This window comes from Pteropus vampyrus, unplaced genomic scaffold (genome assembly GCF_000151845.1).
Source record: "Pteropus vampyrus isolate Shadow unplaced genomic scaffold, Pvam_2.0 Scaffold137, whole genome shotgun sequence".
Taxonomy (NCBI): Eukaryota; Metazoa; Chordata; class Mammalia; order Chiroptera; family Pteropodidae; genus Pteropus; species Pteropus vampyrus.
This window is the reverse complement of record NW_011888918.1, coordinates 3,943,792-3,963,905: the sequence shown is the minus strand read 5'-3', so window position 1 is coordinate 3,963,905 and position 20,114 is coordinate 3,943,792. Positions and strand designations below refer to the sequence as shown.

At 37.0% G+C, this 20,114-nt stretch overlaps 1 protein-coding gene and 1 pseudogene across 12 annotated transcripts in view; both read left to right on the top strand.

Moving 5' to 3' along the window:
- WNK1 (WNK lysine deficient protein kinase 1) overlaps positions 1-20,114 on the top strand; it is a 139,345-nt gene that overhangs the window by 30,029 nt on the left and 89,202 nt on the right. The gene's annotated exons all lie outside the window — the stretch shown is intronic.
- LOC111744570 lies at positions 1,311-1,429 on the top strand (annotated as a pseudogene).

Below are 20,114 nucleotides of genomic sequence, written 5' to 3'. Positions count from 1 at the left end.
TATTATATTTTTTCCCTTAAATTCTTCTCCCAGCTATTTAAATCTGTCAATACACTGAAGTTTCTAGGTATTCTTCCATTTTGTAGAAGCCTCTGTTAACTTCTAATCTTCACCAGTCAATACTAGTTGCTTTCTAGGTTGATGCCCAGGCTAGTGGTCTCCTTTTACTCACTTTGGGAATTATTTATATCTTCAGTTAATGTTGGATAGCTAATGTTGGATTCTGTTTCCTGAACCGCATTTTCTTCTCTCTCCTGGTGTCCTCCCTCATATTTGAAAGTAAACCTTAATAGTTGTTTGAGAACGGCATTGGGAGATAAATATTTTTTTGAGACTTTGCATTTATGAAAATATCTTTCTTCACCTTCCTTTTCCTCCCCTTAATTGGTAATTTGGATACTGAATTCTAGATAGAAATAATTTTTCTTGAGAATTTTAAGGGCATTGCTCTATTTTTTCCTAACTTCTCTTGTTGTTAAAGACTGATGCTAGTAGGATTCTCTGTCCCCTGTAACCAATTTTTTTCCTCTGGAATTTTTTAGGTTTTTCTACTTGTCCTCAGTGTTTCAAAGCTTCGCAGTGATGTGCCTTGGTGTGAGTCTCTTTTTCCCTCATGGCTCTTTGTATCTGGAAATTCATTAGCCATTAGTTCAGAATTTTCCTTCTGTTGCTTTTATTTCTTACCCTGTATTTTCTCTATTGCTTCTTTTGGAACTCCTGTTATATATAAGTTGTTTCTCCTAAACCAAATGGTCTACTTTCCTTATCTTTTTTCTCTTGTTATTCATATTTTTATTTTTTTAGTTCTGTTCTCAAGATTTCTTGGAAACCCTTAGCTTGACCATACTGTTGAGTTTCATTTTTGCTATAATTTTTAACTTCCAAGAGATCTTTAAAATGAGAAACTCTTATATGTATGAAACAAAATGATGCCTATTTTTCCTTTCTTCTCGAAGTTTTCAATTCCTTTCACAGCTTCTGCTTTTTCCATTTGTTTATTGATTTTAGTTTCTCTATGAGCCTTGATTGTCTGCTGGTATTTGAGTTGGGCATTGAGAAATTCAAAAGTTTAATAATGACTGGTGCTTGTTTACTATGGACCTCACTGATCTGACTGGACTGATTGTTGGGAATCTTTTGGAACCCAGATGTCAGTAACTTTAGATCTTTCCATTTACACTAGTGAGATTCCTAGTTTTATTGCACATGGCCAGAGATTAGTTTATGGGTTGGGTTATATGATTTATACTTTAGAGATTTTATTAAAACTGCTTATGGCCTGATATGTAGGTATTTTAAAAATTGAAGTTCTCTATGGCCATGCCACCCTGAACAAGCTCGATCCTGTCTGATCTCGGAAGCTAAGCAGGGTCAGGCCTGGTTAGTACTTGGATGGGAGACTACCTAGGAAGACCAGGTGCTATAGGCAGAAAAAATAAAAAATAAGGGATTGTAAGCTGACAAGGTCCTTGCAATCTGTGAGGTCAACCAAGGGTTGCTTCACCTAAAAAAAAAAAAAAATGAAGTTCTGTGGTCATTTGAAAATAGTGTGTTCTCTATTAGGGGGGAAATATTTTATATTTGTTCATCTTATTACTTAAATTCCATACATTCTTGCTTTTACTAGTTAATATTTGAGAAACATGTATCAGCCCTATATAATAATTGCGAGTTTATCAGTTTCTTTTTGCATTTCTAACAGTTTTGGTATTATGTAGTACATATATATTTATTGCTTTATATCTAGGCTGGGTTAAATGCTTGAATGTTATATAGAAGGTCCTTGAAAAGCATCATCTTGTTCAATATTGTTTTGTTATAATGTTGATTAGATGCCATAGGAACGTAACTCTTGTTTATATCAATTAGCCTATGGTAAAATTGCTTTCGTTATATGTCGTCATTTCACTTAAAGTGCAGAACCTATTGGCTACATTAAGTGAGGACTTAATATACTAGAATAATTGTACCTTTCATCAATATAAAACATGCATTGTCTCAATTTTTTTTTACTTAAATTCCGTTTTTTATGTAGTCATTCTTTTATTAGCATATATTCCTTTATCATCTTCCTTCTTCTATTATTTTAATTTAGATGTGTTTCTTATAAACAACACTTAGCTAGATTTAAAAGGAAAAAAATGCCTGTTCCAAAGGTTTCTTTTAAATAGAGAACTTTAACCTATTCACATTTATCATTTATAGTGATAATTGATAAGTTTGGAGTTCATCTTCCAGCTTTCTATATTCTATTTCTGCCTTTTTTTTAATAATAATAATTTTTATTTTTCAATTATAGTTAGCATACAATAGTATATTAGTTTCAGGTATACAACGTAGTGATTAGACATCTATATACCTCATAAAGTGATTACCCCAATAAATCTAGTGCCTCTCTAACATCATACATAGTTATTACAATATTATTGGCTATATTCCTTATGCTGTACTATCTCCATGACTATTAGTAACCACCAATTTGTACTTCTTAATCCCCTCCCCACTTTTGACCAACCTCCTCAACCCTCTTCCCATCTGATAACCTTCAGAATGTTCTCTGTATCTAAGAGTTTGTTTCTGTTTGTTTGTTTTGCTCTTTAGATTCCACATGTACGTGCAATCATATAGCATTTGTCTTCCTCTATCTGACTTACTCCACTCAACACACTATCTTTTAGGTTCATTGTGCAGTATCTTTTCGCATCCCCTTAATTTTTAGTCTGTAAGTGTCTTTTAATCTGAAGTGAGTCTCTTGTAGGCAGCATATGTCTTGTTTTCTTATCCATTCAGCCACCCTGTCTTTGAGTACTTGAGCACTTAATCCTTTTTCATTTGAAGTACTTGTTAATAGATATGTAGTTATTGCCATTCTTTATTCATATTTTTGCTGCATATGTTTTTCTTCTTTCTGAAGAAGTTCCTCCAACATTTCCTGTAATGCTGGCTTGGTAATGATGAACTCCTTTAGCTTTTTCTTGTCTGGGAAGCTCTTTATCTGTCCTTCGACTCTAAATGATAGCTTTGCTGGATAGAATAATCTTGGTTGTAGATCCTTGATTTTCATCACTTTGAATATTTTTTGCCAAGCCCTTTTGTCCTGCATAGTTTCTTTTGAGAAATCAGCTGCCAGTCTTATGAGTGTTCCCTTACAAGTAACTACCTGTTTTTCTCTTGCTGCTTTTAAGATTCCCTCTTTGTATTTAACCTCTGGCATTTTAATTATGATGTGTCTTGGTGTGGGCCTCTTTGGGTTCCTGGTTTTTTGGGACTCTGAGCTTCCTGGAGTTGTATGTCTATTTCCTTCACCAGGTTATGGAAATTTTCCATCATTATTCTTCAGATAGGTTTTGAATTTCTTGCTCTCTCTCTCTCTCTTCTCCTCCTGGTATGCTATGAGGCAAATGTTGTTACGTTTGATGTTATCCCATAGGCTCTTTATTTTATCTTCATTATTTTCTATTCTTTTTTCTTATTGCTGTTCTGATTGGCTTTCATCCACTCTGTTGATTCCCTCTGATATACTCTTCATCTCAGATATTGTATTCTTCATTTCTTACTGGTTCTCTTTTATAACTTCCATCTCCAATTTTACGTTTTTTATCTCTTTGTTAAAGTTCTCACTGAGTTCATCTACTCTTCCCCTATCCTTATAACCAGTGTTTTGAACTCTGCATCTGGTATATTTCTTGTCTCCATTTGGGTGAATTCTTTTTCTGAAGCTTTGTTCTGTTATTTCAAGTGGGGCGTGTTTCTTTGTCTCTCCCCATTTTGGCTGCGTCCCTATGTCTGTTTACATGTATTAAATAGGGCTCCTAAGTCTCCCAGTCTTAGTAGAGTGACTTTATGTAGTAGGTGTGCTGTGAGGCCCCTTGGCACTGACGTGAGAGGAGTTCAGCTTCAGACCAAGATCAGCCACAGCCTGTGTACCTCCAGGGCCACCTGGTAATAGTCACAGATCAATCCACATATGGCTGCCACCCATGCTGAGCTTATAGATGCCATGAGGGGTCAAGTCTGAAACCAATGCCAGCTGCCACTAGTGCAGGGTTTGGGGGCTGCTCAGCAAGAGATACAGAGCATGCTGAGGCCAGATGCTGCTTCTTTGGGTTTTGTGAGCCTTTGAGAGATTTTATGAAAGGTTGCAGCAGGAGCCAAGACAGCCTGTTTGTATGGAGTAAACCACTGGAAATGACTTGGGTGGGCCCACAAGTTGGGAGAGGTGGAGTCTCAGGAAAATCCCTGGGTGGAGTGACCTGTATTATCTAGGTTGATGGCGCCTGAGTCAGCAGGCTGGGAAGGGGGAGGGCTCAACAAAGGAACAGTGGCTTTTGCCTACACCTCTATCCCTGAACACACTGCCTCTCCAGCCCTCACCCTGAAGTCCAGTAGCTCATTGCCTCCCCTTAAGTCCCTGGTGCCTTCAAGCAGCTGCCCCAGCACTGGAGCTCAGAGTGAGTGAGTCCATCAGCAAGTAAGTCCAGGTGTGGGCCCTTCATAAGAGGAAGGTCTCTGCTTCCTGCAACCCTCTGTCTCACTCAGCGGCAACCTCTGCTGGTTTTCATAGCCAGAAGTTGTGGGGACTTCTCTTCTCGGTACTGGAACCCTGAGCTGGGGAGCCCAGTGTGTGGCTGCGACCCCTTATTCCTCAGGTAGGGAAGGGGGCTCTGCAGCCAAGATAACCTCCCTATTCTTGACCACCACACGCAATTGTGGGACCCGGCCATTTCATCTCTCTGCCCCACCTACCGTTTTGAGGTGACCTGTTATTTGAGGTGACTTAGTTGTAGGGCTTCTGTTCAGCCAGACCTCTGGCAACTCCATGTACTGGTTGCTCTGTACTTTGTTATAATTTTGGCGTAATTGCTAGAGGAGGCATGTACAGCCTTTACCTTCTATGCCATCTTACCTTCTATGCCAATCCTGTCTCCTGCCTCTTCTTTCTTTTGCCTGATTTTCTTTAATGCATTTTTATCCCTAGTGATCTATTTGTTATATATTCATTCAAGTGATTACCCTAAAATTTATTTTGAAATCTAACTTTAGAACTCTTGTTAATTTTTAAAAATAGTACTGTTTTTATTTCTTAGGTGGTATTGTATAATGAAAAGAGCACAGTCTCTAGAGCGAGACAGCTTTTGCTTGGATCTTGGCTTGGCGTGGCTACTTTTCGATGGATAGAGTAATCTTGTGCTTCCATTTCTCCATCCTTAGAAGACATTAACAGTAACTTACCTCATAGGACTGGTGTTCAGTTTAACCGTGTTAATGTATGTAAAGCACTAAAACAGGACCTGGCACATATTAAGGACTCAGTAAATGTTACTTATTATTATTAGGTGTTAGTTATTAACAAAACCTTGAAACTATGTTAGTTATTAGTTCTTGTGGGTCCCAGTGGTTGATACTTGCCTGGTTCTTAGTCTGTATTTGCTTTCTGTATTGTTTTAAGAGATTCATCTTTATCCTTTTTACATTTCTGTTTTCATTATTCTGTAATGTGTGGGGGCTGCTCTGTAGTAAAAACTCAAATCTGTCTTCTGTTCAGCTAAGTTTTCTACTCTTATTTCTTTTATTTTGACCTTTGTGTATTTCTTCTGTTTTTCCTTCCATTTCTTCTTCAACCTCTGAACAGGTTCAACCACAAAATGTTAACATCTTGAATGGTATAGTGGTGTCATAGGTAACTGAATGCTTTAACAACATAGTGTGTGTGTGTGTGTGTGTGTGTGTGTGTGTGTGTGTGTGTGTGTGTGTGTTTAATTTGGGTGTGAGGGATAGTGTATCAGGGTTCTCCAGAGAAACGTAACTAACGGGAGACATTTATTATGTGTATGTTTTCTCCACACCACAAGGCAATTCTTCAATACCACCTGGGTGTCCTACAATTCAACTCAATTCTGACACTGTCAACCTGGAGATAGTGTCAGATCTCACTAGTTAAAGGCTCAGTCCCACAAAACTGTCCCTGCTCCCACTTCAGTTGCCAGTGGCAAGTCCAGATTGTTATCTGTGCTTCTGACTGGCTGGCTGTAGATCAGATGTTTCATTGACCCCTTCTTTGAGTTTGATTAATGTGGTGGAGAACATTTAACTATGTGACAGTTTATTATAAAGGCTGTTAAGTCAGGAACAGCCATATGGAAGAGATGCATAGGGCAAGCTAATATGCTTCCATGCCGTCTCCAGGATGCCACTCTCCCCACATCTCCACATGTTCACCAATCCAGAAACTCTCCAAACCTGGTCCTTTTGGGTTTTTATGGAGGCTTCATTACATAGGCATGATTGATTAAATCATTGGCCATTGGCAATTGAACACAATCTCCAGCCCTTCTCCCCTCCCCAGGAAGTTGGGGGGTAACATTGAAAGTTCGAACATTTTAATCACATGGGTGGATCCCCTAGTAATCAGCCACCATCCTTAGGTTACCTAGACGCTGTCCAAAAGTCAACTCGTTATCATAATTAAAGACACTTTTTAAATTGTTCTCATCACTTAAGAAATTCCAAGTATTTTAGCTCTTTGCCAAATATATATTTCTCATTATAAATCACAATATCACATATTATAGATTTATTTCACTTTAAGGAATCAGTTTATATGATTTTTTGGGGGAAGGGCAAGCCATCAGGTTGGAAACTTTTGCAAGACCTGATACTGCAGCCTTGAGACAGAATTTCTTCCTCAGAAAGCTCAGTTTTGCTCTTATTGCCTTTCAAATAATTGAACAAGACCTACCCAGTAATTAGGGATAGTCTCCTTTACGTAAAGTCAACTGAGTATAGATATTAACCACATCTACAAAATACCTTTGCAGCAACATCTAGATTAGTGTTTGATTGAATAAATGGGACCTATAGCCAAGTTGACACATAAAACCATCATAGGTGGTGGGCATATTGTTTCAGGAGAGATTGTCCTTGCCCATCAGCCTCTTGAAATTAAAAAAATATAAAACGTTACTGTGTATAATAATACGTGCTTAATTTATAGTTATATCTTGCTAATATGAGATCAGTTTATGCATGCATGTATCATATTCTAAAAGTTTGTGGGTCATTTATTGACTTCTAAGTGAAAAAGACCTAATACTAGAAATCATTGTTTCTAGAATAGCCTACAAAAGCTGATATCCACAGTGTCTAAAATGCATTACATATGGAAGAAAAACTTATTTGAAAAGGAGGAAATCAACATTAAATGCTGTACATCTGTTTGGTACCTGTAATGTGAATAGTTGTTTAGTCTTTAACCTTTGATTATAACAGTTTCAATGGGAATACTTATTAGTTGAATCCTCAGATACGAAGACCACATGCTCCCTTCAATTTGAACAATGAAAGAGAATACTGAGTTTATATTACATGTCCAACCTTTGTTGGTGCAGTCAGTGGTGAAGGACAGGGTACTGAAATTGCAATAGAAATAGATTGGGAAGTGAGGAGGTAAGATTTATAGGAAGGCAGCCCATAGCTTTGGTAGAGGGTACTTTTTTTGTTGTTGGCAACAAACAGGGCTGCTGATTTATGATAAGAATCATAAATCTGGTAAAAGCTGTAGCATAAAACTCCAATGGTTTTTCTATTGCTTTCCATCTAGTTATTAAGTAAGAAGTATGATGGTGTACTATGTGTAGATAGATAAAATAAAAGTCACAGAACGTTTGGCTGTTAAAATTTAAAGTATAACTTTTAACCAGTATAGTATGGTGTGGTAAATGATGCACACAACTAGTCAAAATTTAGATTCTGTCACCTATTCTTCCTATATTAGTCCTCTTTATTTAGTGTTCAAGTTAATGGTATCACTTTTGCCTTCCATTTCCTTGAGGTAAAGACTGTATGGTTATAGCTCAGCTCTCTTTCTTTCCATTTAATTAAACTGTCTTTTCTACCTCAGAAATTTTTCTCTTTTCTGTTCTCTCCTTTCATCTCAATCTATTGTCTTAATTTAGGCCATTATCTCATCTTGATAGTTTGATAATCTAACTGTTCAGCATCCAGCTGTGTTACCTTCCTGTGCATGTACCCATATTACCCCACTCAATCATAATGCAAGTCTTTCATTTCCTATACTGTCACTGAATTCGTTTTTATGAAACAAAACAATGTTCATGTTACTTTCCATTGCTTAAAGTTGCATTTTCCTAAGATTTGGGAGTTGAGAATGTGCATTGCATATTGTAGGTTCATAAATCCTGCATTGTAGAAACCTGTTTAACTTAGTTTTATCGATATTTTCCAAATATATTTGATATTCTCCTTGGTATGTCTTTTAACATGCCAGGGCAGTGTTCTGTGTGACACCATTTTGTGAAATTCTGGTCTGTCATAAGATAAAGTCTAAATTCTTTAACTTGTTCAGGTTTTTAGACTTGCTCTAACCAACTTTTCTAGCTTCACCTCCTTCCTACCTTACACACCTACACTAACACTGTTATTTAGAGAACACATATTGAGAATATACTCTCAGACACTTCGAAGAGCAAGAAACCATTCTTTGCCTTTGTGTTGGAAATAGTTTTTGTGAAAAGCCCTGTGATTGTATTTTCTATGATATTTTTGCTTTGAAAAAGTATGTTCTGAAAGCACTGAGAGTTTTCTGAATGTTTTTAGCTGCAGGTAGCAGAAAATTCAGCCTTATTCAATAAAGATTAATAATCTCTCTTAAAAGGTAGGGCATTTCCAATAGGTTGTAATTAAAGATCTTTTTGTCATTCTCAGCCTGTATTTCAGACTAATGCCCCTAATTGTCTCATTCCCAAATATTACATACATCCTAGACAGCATTCAGCTGCAGAAGAAAGGGTTTCTTTTGGGTTGTCTCATGTCTCACTGACTGGAGTTGTGGTCACATGCCCATGTCTAAATCAAGTACTGAAAATGGGACTTCTATTATTGGCTTAAGGAAGTCATCATTTATTCCCTTGGACTAGAGATGGGTCCTGCTTTTCTTCTAGCAAGGATTGCTATTTGAACCAAAAAAAAAGCTGAAGGAGGTTTGAGAATGGCCGGTAAACAATTGGCAGCGCCTGCTGCTTAACTCAGTCTTGAGGAATGGAGAGGAAGTAGAGTAGGAAACAACTTTTTAGGTAAAGTGATTTCTAACCTGAGTTTTGTGGACAAGGAGAGATTAGTAGGAAAACTGTTCCGTATCCTTCTAAGCCATACTCATTGCTGCTTGTGTTTTCCTTTTTTAATAAATTATTTTTAAATTTAGTTTCAGGTATACAGTATATTGGTTAGACATCTATATAGTTCATAAAACAATCCCCCAGTTGCTCCTTCCCTCCCCTGACCCTCCACCTAGCCAACGTATTAATGCTAACCGCATTCTCTATGCCTTGATCCCCATCCCCGTGACCATCTATCAGCTTCTAATTTGTACTTCTTTAGCCCTTCACCACATTCTCCCAGCCATCAAACCCCCTCCCTCTGTCCGCCACCAAATTGTCCACTCTATTTGTGAATGTTTTTGATTAGTTTCTTCTTTTTATTCTTTAGATACCACATATAAGTGACATCATATAGTGTTTATCTTTCTCTATCTGACTTAAATACCTTCTAGGTCCATCAAAGCAATATCTTTTTCCAGCCCCTTCCTTTTCATATACAGGAGTCGTGTTTTCTTATCCTTTCAGCCACTCCATCTTTTGGTTGGAGCACCTAATTCTTTCGCATTTGAGATACTTATTGATAGGAATGTAGTTGTTACCATTTTTTATTCCTGTTTTCGATACATGGTTTTTTTTTCTTGAAGAAATCCCTCCAACATTTCCTGTAGTACTGGCTTGGTGGTGATAAATTATTTTAGCTTATTTTTGTCTGGGAAGCTCTTTATCTGTCCTTCAGCTGTAAATGATAGCTTTGCTGGATAAATTATTCTTGGTTGTAAACCTGGGTCTTCATCCTGTCGAATATTTTTTGCCAAGCCCTTCTGTCCTGCATAGATTCTTTTGAGAAATCAGCTGCCAGTCTTATGGCTGCTCCCTTATAGGTAACTATCTGCTTTTCTCTTGTTGCTTTTAATATTCTTTCTTTGTATTTAACCTTTGGCATTTAAATTATGATGTGTCTTGGTGTGGGCCTCTTTGGATCCCTGTTTTTTTGGATTCTCTGAGCTTCCTGGGGTTTGATGTCCATTTCCTTCACCAGGTTAGGGAAGTTATTTCTTCAAACAGCTGTTCAACATCTTGATTTTCTTCAGTTACACCAATCAGATGACTATTTGGACCCTTAATAGTGTCCTGTATCCTCCTTAAATTATTTTTATAGTCTTGGCATCTTTTTTCTTGCTAGTCTGATTGAGTGTCCTTGGCTTTCCCATCCTCTAGATAGGGCATTTGGTCCTCTTCTTTATTCACTTTGTTTATTCCTTTGTCTATTCCATTTAATGTACTTCTCAGATAATGTGTTCTTCATTTCTGACGGGTTCCCTTTTATAATTTCCATTTCCATTTTCATGTTTTTTATCTCTTTATCGGAGTTCTCTATACTTCCCAAAAGTTCATTGAGCATCTTTATCACCAGTGTTTTGAACTCTGCCTCTGTTAGATTACTTGACTCCATTATATCTGGATCTCTGTTCTGTTCTCTCATATGGTTTCTGTTTGTCTTCCCATTTTGGCTGTCTTGCCATGTCTGTTTCTATGTACTAAGCAAAGCTCTTAAGTCTCCTGGTCTTATTAGTGTGGCTTTTGGTATGGTAGGTGTCCAGTGGCACAGTCCTGAGAGGGGTTCAGCTGCAGGCCAGAGTTAACCCAAGCCTCTGCTCCTGCATGGCCACCTGTTAAGATTCAGCAAGCAGTCCACAGGTGCTGTGCTTATAGTTCTCTCAAAAAGCCACACCAGAAACCGAGGCCAGCTGCCTCCGGTGTGAGTCTAGGCGCTGCCCAGCAAGGAGCACCTGACTTGCTGAGGATATACCTGGGTGTGGCTTGGGTGGAGCCGCAAGTTGGGGGAGGCGGGGTTTCAGGGAATCCTCTGGGGCAGAGCGACCTCTGTTATCCAGTTTGATGATGTCAGGGCTGTGGCAGCGCTGTGTCTGCACACTGGTAGTGGGGAGAGCTCAACAGGGAACAGTGGATACCCATCGAGGCTCTCCTCAGACCTCACTCCGACAGTATAAGACCCTGGTGCCTGCTGCACGCAGGTCTGTCACCTCGAAAATCCGCTCGTGGTCGTGGCCCCTTTAAGAGACCTCTGCCGCTACCTCAGCCTCCATCTCAGTAGCACTCGGTGCTCGCCCATCCTACCTTCTGCCATTGCAGGGTGATTTCTTGGACTTCTCCCTAGTTGTATGGCTTGTTCCTCTAGATCCTAGGCGATTTTTCCTTGCTGCTGCTTCTTGTTTCCGTCAAAACTTTGATTTGGTCGCCAGAGGGATAAACAGAGCCTCTATCATCTACGCCATTTTTTTTTCCTCTCCTGTTTTTTCCTTTTTAAGAGTAGTAAACATGCCTAACATATTTACCTAGGAATCTATCTTGATAGTCTATGTATGTGTGTGTAAAAGCTTATTTAAAAGGAACATGCAGCACCTGGTTTAGTTGAATGAAACATGTCTGTGAGATAAAGGCCTTATAAGAAACTGCTACTCACTGAGAGATATGAGTTTACATCCTAAGTGTTATTTTGTTTAGTTTTCATTCTGTTTCTTTTCCTCTCCCTTTTCCTTCTTTCTTCCCTTCCCCTCTCCCTCCGTCCCTCTGCTTTTTTCTTTTCCTCCCATTTGTTCCCTATCTTTAATTTCTTCCATTTTCTTTTTTTGGAATGGAACTTAAGTACATCTTTTGATTCTCTCTGACTAATCTTGTCCTTCTAATTTTAGAGATGAAGATGTAGAAATACAAAAAGATTAAATAATTTTCTCCAGATCATTTGGCTAATACAGCTAGGTTTAGAAGTTAGATTTTTTTAAGGAAACGAATTACAGCTCCAGTGGAAAACTAAGGGAAGTGTGCTATATTAAGATTCTATGGACAACTGTATTAAGATCTTTTTAAACCCAAGAGAGCCTGATATTTTTTAAAGGGGTATAAAACTGCTTTTGTTAGGATTGGTGGGTTATTGTAAATTTTGTGGATGTCCTAGTACCATAGTATATAATAATTAAGTAGCACACTTGGGAAAAAAATTTTTAAGTGTCAGTAACAGATTTTTTTAAATGAATTTATATAAAGATCTTTTTTTGTAACAAAGAGAAAAAGATAATTACTATATGAATAGTAAGGCCCATCTGGAAATTTTCATATATATACACAAAATTTTAACTATATCAGAATGCTTTTTTAAATATTGGTTCTTTGTAACACTTACGTGATGACAACTTTTTGTACAATATAGTTCTTAATATACCTAAAACCTAGATCTGTGCTTTTCTGTAATTCCTGATTTAAGTTTATACTTGACCCAAGAGATAATGTGCTTAAGAGAGCTTTTTATTTTTTAAGATTACATTTCATTTTTAACTTGCCACGCTAACATGGTAAGCCATTTCAGTTCATCAGGTATTTATTAATGATTTACTTTGTGATATTGAGGAGAACAGATAAAATTGTGCTTACAGCTAACTTAACTTCAAGACATAGTACTTAAAGTATTTAACTAATATTAATGTGGTTGATATATCCTTTCCTGATAATTTTCTCTCCATTTTTAATCTTAAATTGGGTGAGGACATTTGTTTTTTCAGTCTTTTTATTTTTATACATATGGCAATACAGGTCATTTATTAGTCTAGGTTTAAAACATTTTATGATGCAGTTGACCCTTGAACTATGGGGTAAGGGCCATCGACTTCCCTGCAGTTGAAAATCTCTATATAAATTTTGACTTCCCCAAAACTTAACTACAGTTTTCCCTTGGTAATCACAGGGGCCGGGGGTGGAGAGGATTGGTTCCAGGACCCCAGCAGATACCAAAATCTGGAGATGTTGAAGTCTTCCCCTCTTCATCTGTGGATTCACAACTGTGGATTAAAAATATGTTTTTGATCTGTGGTTGGTTGACTCTGTGGATACAAACCCGAGGATGCAAACCCAGGGATATGGAGGGTCGACTGTGTATTTATTGAAAAAAATCCACATGTAAGTGGACCTGTGCAGTTCAAACGCATGTTGTTCAAGGGTCAGCTGTTTTCCCACTCTCACCTTTAGGCTCCAATGGGGAATAGAAGTTTTATTCTACTCAGGACCTGTAGCTAGAGTACCTACAATGATGGAGAGGAATTATGGGATTTCCCATTACACCAAACTGAGTACCTGCCTACTCTTTTCTCCACCTGGACCTAAGGACAGGAACTTTCTTAATTATATTGGTGTAATACCTAAACTGCTGTTCTCCTGCCCCTAGTCCCCCAAAAGTGAGAGAGCTTATCAAGGAAGTTCTTTGGAGGATAAAGGGGGGGGTGTGGGAATATGTATGTCATAGGCTGACGAAGGACAAAGGTCTAAAGGTGAGAGAGCTTGTCACAGAACTACACTAGTGTGTGTATTCTGATTAATACAACTATTTTTTTTCCATTTTTGTGATATTGTTATTCTTGTAAGAAAAAACATAAATAGGAATACATTTGCATTTTTTAATATTAAAGCCATATGTAAATATTTACAGTAGAACCTAAAAATTCTTTTTTGCCCTTACTCTCCTGCTTTTACTTCTTTGCCCGAAGGTGTATGCTTCTGCTTCTTCATGCATTTACACAAATACATGTTCACATTGAAAAAAAAATTGTGAACGTATTGTTCTGTGACTTTTTTTATCCTTAACTCTAACTTATGGAGATCTTATCAGGTCCTGTGGAACTCTGAGGAAAAATAATTTGGATTCAAATACCAGCTAGCCATTAAGAGGGTTATTACAGAGGTTAAATAAGACTGCATATGGACTCTTTAGCATGGTATCTAGTTCTTGGTAAACGAACACATGGTAGCTACTGTGATGTCTGTATATCATCCTACTGTAGCCAGGATGTCTCTATATCATCCTATTATACCTAAGAAATAAACTTGTAGTAATAAAGCACAATCAGCCAACCCTCTAAATCTAGAGAATAAAATCTTTATGAGGCCTAGCAATGATGGCAGTGATGACTGTCACCAAATGATTAAAGAGCTGTTTCATGAAGAATAAATCAGACCATTTCTCTCTGGCTTTGGAACCCTTGAGATACCAATATTAACTATTTATGGAAGAGCTTTATAAAGCTGAGTTTACCAAAGTTGGATGACCCTGAAAGGTAAATAGAATTATAGATGAGAATACGTACTGGTCTTCCTTACTGTCATATATTAAACTAAGGAGACACCCACAGAAGAGCTAAATAGTAAATTTAGGACAAAAATAAGGACAGTATTTCTCTCTTCAGTGGGTAGAAACATTGGAACTAATTATTCCAAATAAAAAGAGAGGCTAATAACAGTTTTAGATAATAGTGGTTCATACTGAGTGACAGTATGGTTTTAGGATTCTACATAATCCTTTCTAAATGAAATGGACTATTTCTTTTCAGAGAGAGGGAGAGAGTGTGAGAGAGAGAGTGTGTGTGTGTGTGTGTGTGTGTGTGTGTGTGTGTGTGTGTGTGTGTGTTCTGGCACTATTTGAGACAGAACACTGGACTAGAGGGACCATACATTTGACTAGGTATAGCAGTTCTTAAATCCATTTGATGATGGTTTATGTTATTTTTAACTTGCCGTTGCATTTTGAAAAAACAGCTTTATTGAAAGATAATTCACGTAACACATTTAACGTATACAATTCAGCGGTTTTTAATAAAGTGCAACCATCATAGCAATCAATTTTAGAACATTTCATCACCTCCAAAAGAAACTCCATTCTCCCCAGCCCCTCCAGCTGTGGCCAACAACTAACCCACTTTTCTGTCTTTATAGATTTGCCTTCTCTAGACATTTTATATAAGTGAAATAATGCAATATATGGTCTTTTGTGACTGACATCTTTTTCTTAGCGTCATTTTAAGATTCATCCATGCGTAGCATGTTTCAGTACTTCATCCTTTTTTTTAACGGTTGAGTAATAATTCATTGTATGGATTCATCATATTTTATCCAATTATCAGTTTCTGACATTTGTGGTGTTTCCACCTTTTGTTTCTTATGAATTATGCTGCTGTAAACTAATGTACTAGCTTTTATATGGACATATACTTTCATTTCTCTTGGGCAGATACTGAAGATTGGAATTATTAGGTCTATGGTAATTTGAGGAACTGCCAATCTGTTTTACAAAGTGGCTGTATCATTTCATATTTCCATCTGCAAAGAATGAGGGTTCCAGTTTCTCTGCATCCTTGTCAACACTTAGTTTTATATATCTTTTTTATTTTAGCTTTGAGTGAGTGTGCAGGTGAAGTGGCATCTTATTGTGGCTTTTATTGCATTTCCCTAATGATTAGTAATGTTAAGCATCTTTTTGGCCATTTGTGTATCCATTCAGATCCTTTGTACATTTTTTAGATTGGATTATTTGTCTTTCTGTTGTTAAGTTTTACGAGTTCTCCAGCCTATGTAGTAGACTGGATAAAAGTCCTTTCTCAGAGATCTGATTTGCAAACATTTTTTCTTCCATTCTGTGGGTTGTCTTTTCACTTTCTTGATAGAAACTTTTAAGTACAAGAGGTTTTAATTTTGATAGGGTCCAACTGATTTTGTCACTTGTGCTTTTGGTTTCATAATATAAGAAACCGTGCCAAACTGAAGCTTCATTAAGACTTACTACGTTTTCTTTTGTTTGATAGTTCTAGCTTTTACATTTAGGTCTCTAACCCATTGAGTTGGTTTTTTATATGGCGTGAGTGAGGGGTTCCAGTTTCATTCTTTTGCAAGTCAATATCCAGTTGTCTCAGCACCATTTTTTCCAAAAGACGTTTTTCCCCTATTGAATTGTCTTGGTGTCCTTGTTAAAAGCCAATTGACCATAGATGTTAGGGCTTATTTCTGGACTCTCTAGTCCATTCTTTTGAACTATAAGTCTTCACTTATGCCAGCGTCACACAGTTTTGATTACTGTGTAGTACTTTCTGATAAATTATGAAATCAGAAAGTGTGAGTTCTCCATCCTTGTTCTTTTTCAAGATTGTTTTGACTTCTTTGGTGACTTGTATTTTCATATGATCATCTAGTTGATTTCTGCCAAAAAAAAAGGGGGGAGATATTTAGGGTGAATTTTAGTAAGGACTGCATTGAATCTGTAGATAATTTGATGAGTATTGTCATCTTAATGTTAAATTTTCTGAACCATGAGCATAGATATGTTTCTATTTACTTAGGTCTTCTTTAAGTTCTTTCAACAGTGTTTTGTGATTTCAGCATACAAGTCTTATTTTGTTTATTTTTAAGCGTTTTATTTTTTAAGGCTGTCGTGAATTGACTTTTTTAAATTTAAATTTTGAATTGTTAGTGTGTGGAAACACCACAAGTGTTTTTGTATATAGAAATGCAATTGGTATGTTGACCTCGTATCATGCAGCCTTGCTGAACATTTTTATTAACTTAAGTAGCATTTTGTTGATTCCTTAGGACTTTTTATATAGAAGGTCATGTCATCTGCAAATATAGTTTTACTAAAATATCTTCCTTTCTAATCTGGATGTCTTTTAATTAACCACTTCCCCCCCCCCCCCCCCCCCCCCCCCCCCATTGCCTTACCTAAAATCTTCAGAATAATGTTAAAATTGAAGTGGTGAGAGCAGACATACTTGTCTTGTACCTGATCTTGGGGGGAAGCATTCAGTCTTTCACCATTAAGTATGATGTTATGTGTGGGTTTTTGTAGATGCCCTTTATCAAACCGTGGAAGTTCTCTTTACACAGAGGTTCTTGTGTTTTTATCATGAAAGGGTGTTGAATTCTGTTCAGTGCTTTTTTGTGAGATGATCATGTGGGCATTATATTCTGTTAATGTGATATATGACATTGGTTAATTTTCAAATGTTAAATCAACCTTGCTTTCCTGGGATAAATCCCACTTGGCCATTTGTTGCTGCATTTGGTTTGCTTGTATTTTGGTGAGGATTTTTGTGTCTCTGTTCATAAAGGATGTTGTTCTGTAGTTGTCCTATGTCTTTATCCGGTTTTTGTGTTCGGTTAATAATAGAATTCCTCTTCTATTTTTTGGAAGAGTTTGTGAAAGATTGGTGTTACATCATTGAACCTCTGATAGCATTCACCAATGAAGCTATCTGTGTCTGGGCTTTTCATTGTGGGAAGTTTTTAAAAATTACTAATTCAGTATCCTTACTTGCTATAGGAGTGGTTAGATTTTCTGTTTTTTCTTGAGTCACTTTCCATAGTTTGTGTCTTTCTAGGAAGTTTTCTATTTAATTTAGATTAATCTGTTTCTATATAGTTTCCTTATATCATTAAAATATAATAGGATTACTGATACCATTGCTATATGGTTTCTCCTTGTTCCTGTTTTTTTTTTTTTTTTGGTTTTTTTTTAATATTACCTTTTGCCTTTGGTTTAATTGAGCATTTCTGTTTCATCACCACCATTGGTTTAATATATGTTTCACTTTTAATATTTTTAAATGATTACACTAGAGTTTATAATATACTTTTTAAATTAATCAGAATCTATCTTCAAATAAAATTCTACCCTTCACGAGTCAGTATGGACCTTACAACAGTACACTATTCCCAGGTCCTCCATACCATCCTTTGTGCTATTTTGGTCATACATTTTTCTGAATTATAGGAACCAGTGAAAGTAAGAGAGAGTAGCAGGAAATACATACTCTACTGAGTTGGGCAATAAGAAGCTTGATAATTGGAAAGGGGAAGGGGAGCATTTGAGAGAATAAGAAAGGATTATAATCAGAATTCTTAATTTGAAATCTCAAACTAAAATCGAATTACCAATTTAGAATAACTTAAATTTACTTACGATTATAGATTCATCTATTTCATCAAGCTTCCTTGGCTAACCATTTTCCTGCTTTTAAAAAACAAAATAAAACCAAAATGCCCTGAGAATTTTCTTAGACCTCTCTTCCCATTTCTAATGTACTACCTTGTCATCTTGATTCTGCCACTTCTGTATCAATGCAGCTGTCACCAAAAATCATCTCCCTAAGTCTAAGTACATTTCTCTAAGATGTGTTCCTTACCAATGCCTGTGTGATCTTTTTTTTGGTCTGTATTGAAATTTAATAGACAATTAGTTGCTTCTATTTACATTGTACAATTCAGTGAGGTTTTTTTTCAATTATAGTTGGCATACAATAATATACCAGTCTCAGTTGTATAGCATCGTGATCAGAGATCCACGTAACTTGCAAAGCGATCACCCTACTAAATCTAGTACCCTTCTTCCCCCTTAACATATTTATTACAACATTATTAACCATCTTCCCCATGCTACACTCTATATCTTCATGTCTATTCTGCAACTATCCACTTGTACCTCTTAATCCCTTTGCCTTTTTTTGTCCCCGCCACCCGCTTCTCATCTAGTATCCCTCTAAATGTTCTCTGTATCTATGAGTTTATTTTCGCTTTTGTTGTTGTTGTTGATTTTGTTCTTTAGATTCCACATGTATGTGAAATCATATGATATTTGTCTTTATCTGACCCATTTCATTCAGTGCAGTACCCTCTAGGTCCATCAAGGCAATGTCTTTTTCCAACCCCTTCCTTTTTTTAGTCTGTTTGTGTCTTTTAATCTGAAGCAAGTCCCTTGTAGGCAGCATATGTAGGGCTCTTGTTTTCTTATTCATTCAGCCACTGTCTTTTGTTTGGAGCACTTAATTCTTTTCCATATGAGGTACTTGTTGATAGGAATGTAGTTATTACTATTCTTTATTCCTGTTTTTGATACATGTTTTTTCTTTTTAAAGAAGTCCCTCCAACATTTTATGTAATGCTGGCTTGGCGATGGATGATAAATTCCTTTAGCTTATTTTTGTCTGGGAAGCTTTTTATCTGTCCTTCAACTCTAAATGATAGCTTTGCTGGATAAAGTATTCTTGGTGTAGATCCTCAGTTTTCATCATGTCGAATATTTTTTGCCACACTTTTCTGTTCTGCATAGTTTCTTTTGAGAAATCAGCTGTCAGCCTTATGGGTACTCCCTTGTAGATATCTAACTACTTTTCTCTTGTTTGCTTTTAAGATTCTCTCTTTGTATTTAACCTTTGGCATTTTAATTATGATGTGTTTTTGTTTGGCCCTCTTTGGGTTCTTGGTTTTTGGGATTCTCTGAGATTCCCGGGGTTTTATGTTTATTTCCTTCGCCAGGTTAGGAAGCTTTCCATCATTATTCCTTCAAATAGCTCTTCAACATCTTGTTTTCCTTCAGGTACCCCTATGACACGGATATTTTTACCTTTAATAGTGGCCCATAGGCTCCTTAAATAATTTTTATAGGCTTGGCATCTTTTTTCTTGCCATTCTGATTGAGCATCCTTGGCTTTCGCATCCTCTATATAGGTCATTTGATCTTCTTTATTCCTTTGTTTCTTCTATTTAATATACTTGTCATCTCAGATAATGTGTTCATTTCTGACGAGTTCCCTTTTATACTTTCCATTTCCATTTTTTGTTTTTTATCTCTTTGTCGAAGTTCTCACTGAATTCATCTACACTTCCCATAAGTTCACTGAGCATCTTATAACCAGTGTTTCGAACTCTGCATCTGTTAGATTGCTTAACTCCATTATTTCTGGATCTCTGTTCTGTTCTCTCATATGATTTCTGCTTCTTTGTCTTCCCATTTTGGCTACCTTTCTGTGCCTGTTTCTGTGTACTAAGCAAAGCTCTTAAATCTCTCAGTCTTCTTAGCGTGGCTTTGTGTGGTAGGTGTCCACTGGCACAGACCTGAGAGGGGTTTAGCTGCAGGCCAGATTTTAGCCCCAGCTTGTATCCCTCCGTGGCCACCTGTTAAGATTCAGCAGGCAATCCACAGATGCTGTGCTTATAGTTGCCTCAAAAGGCCATACTAGAAACTGAGGCCAGCTGCTTCCAGTGTGAGTCTAGGTGCTGCTCAGCAAGGAAAGGGGCACCTGACTAAATGAGGACACACCTGGATGTAGCTTGGGTGAGGCCTTGAGTTGGGGGAGGTGGAGTTTCAGGGAATCCTCTGGGCGGAGC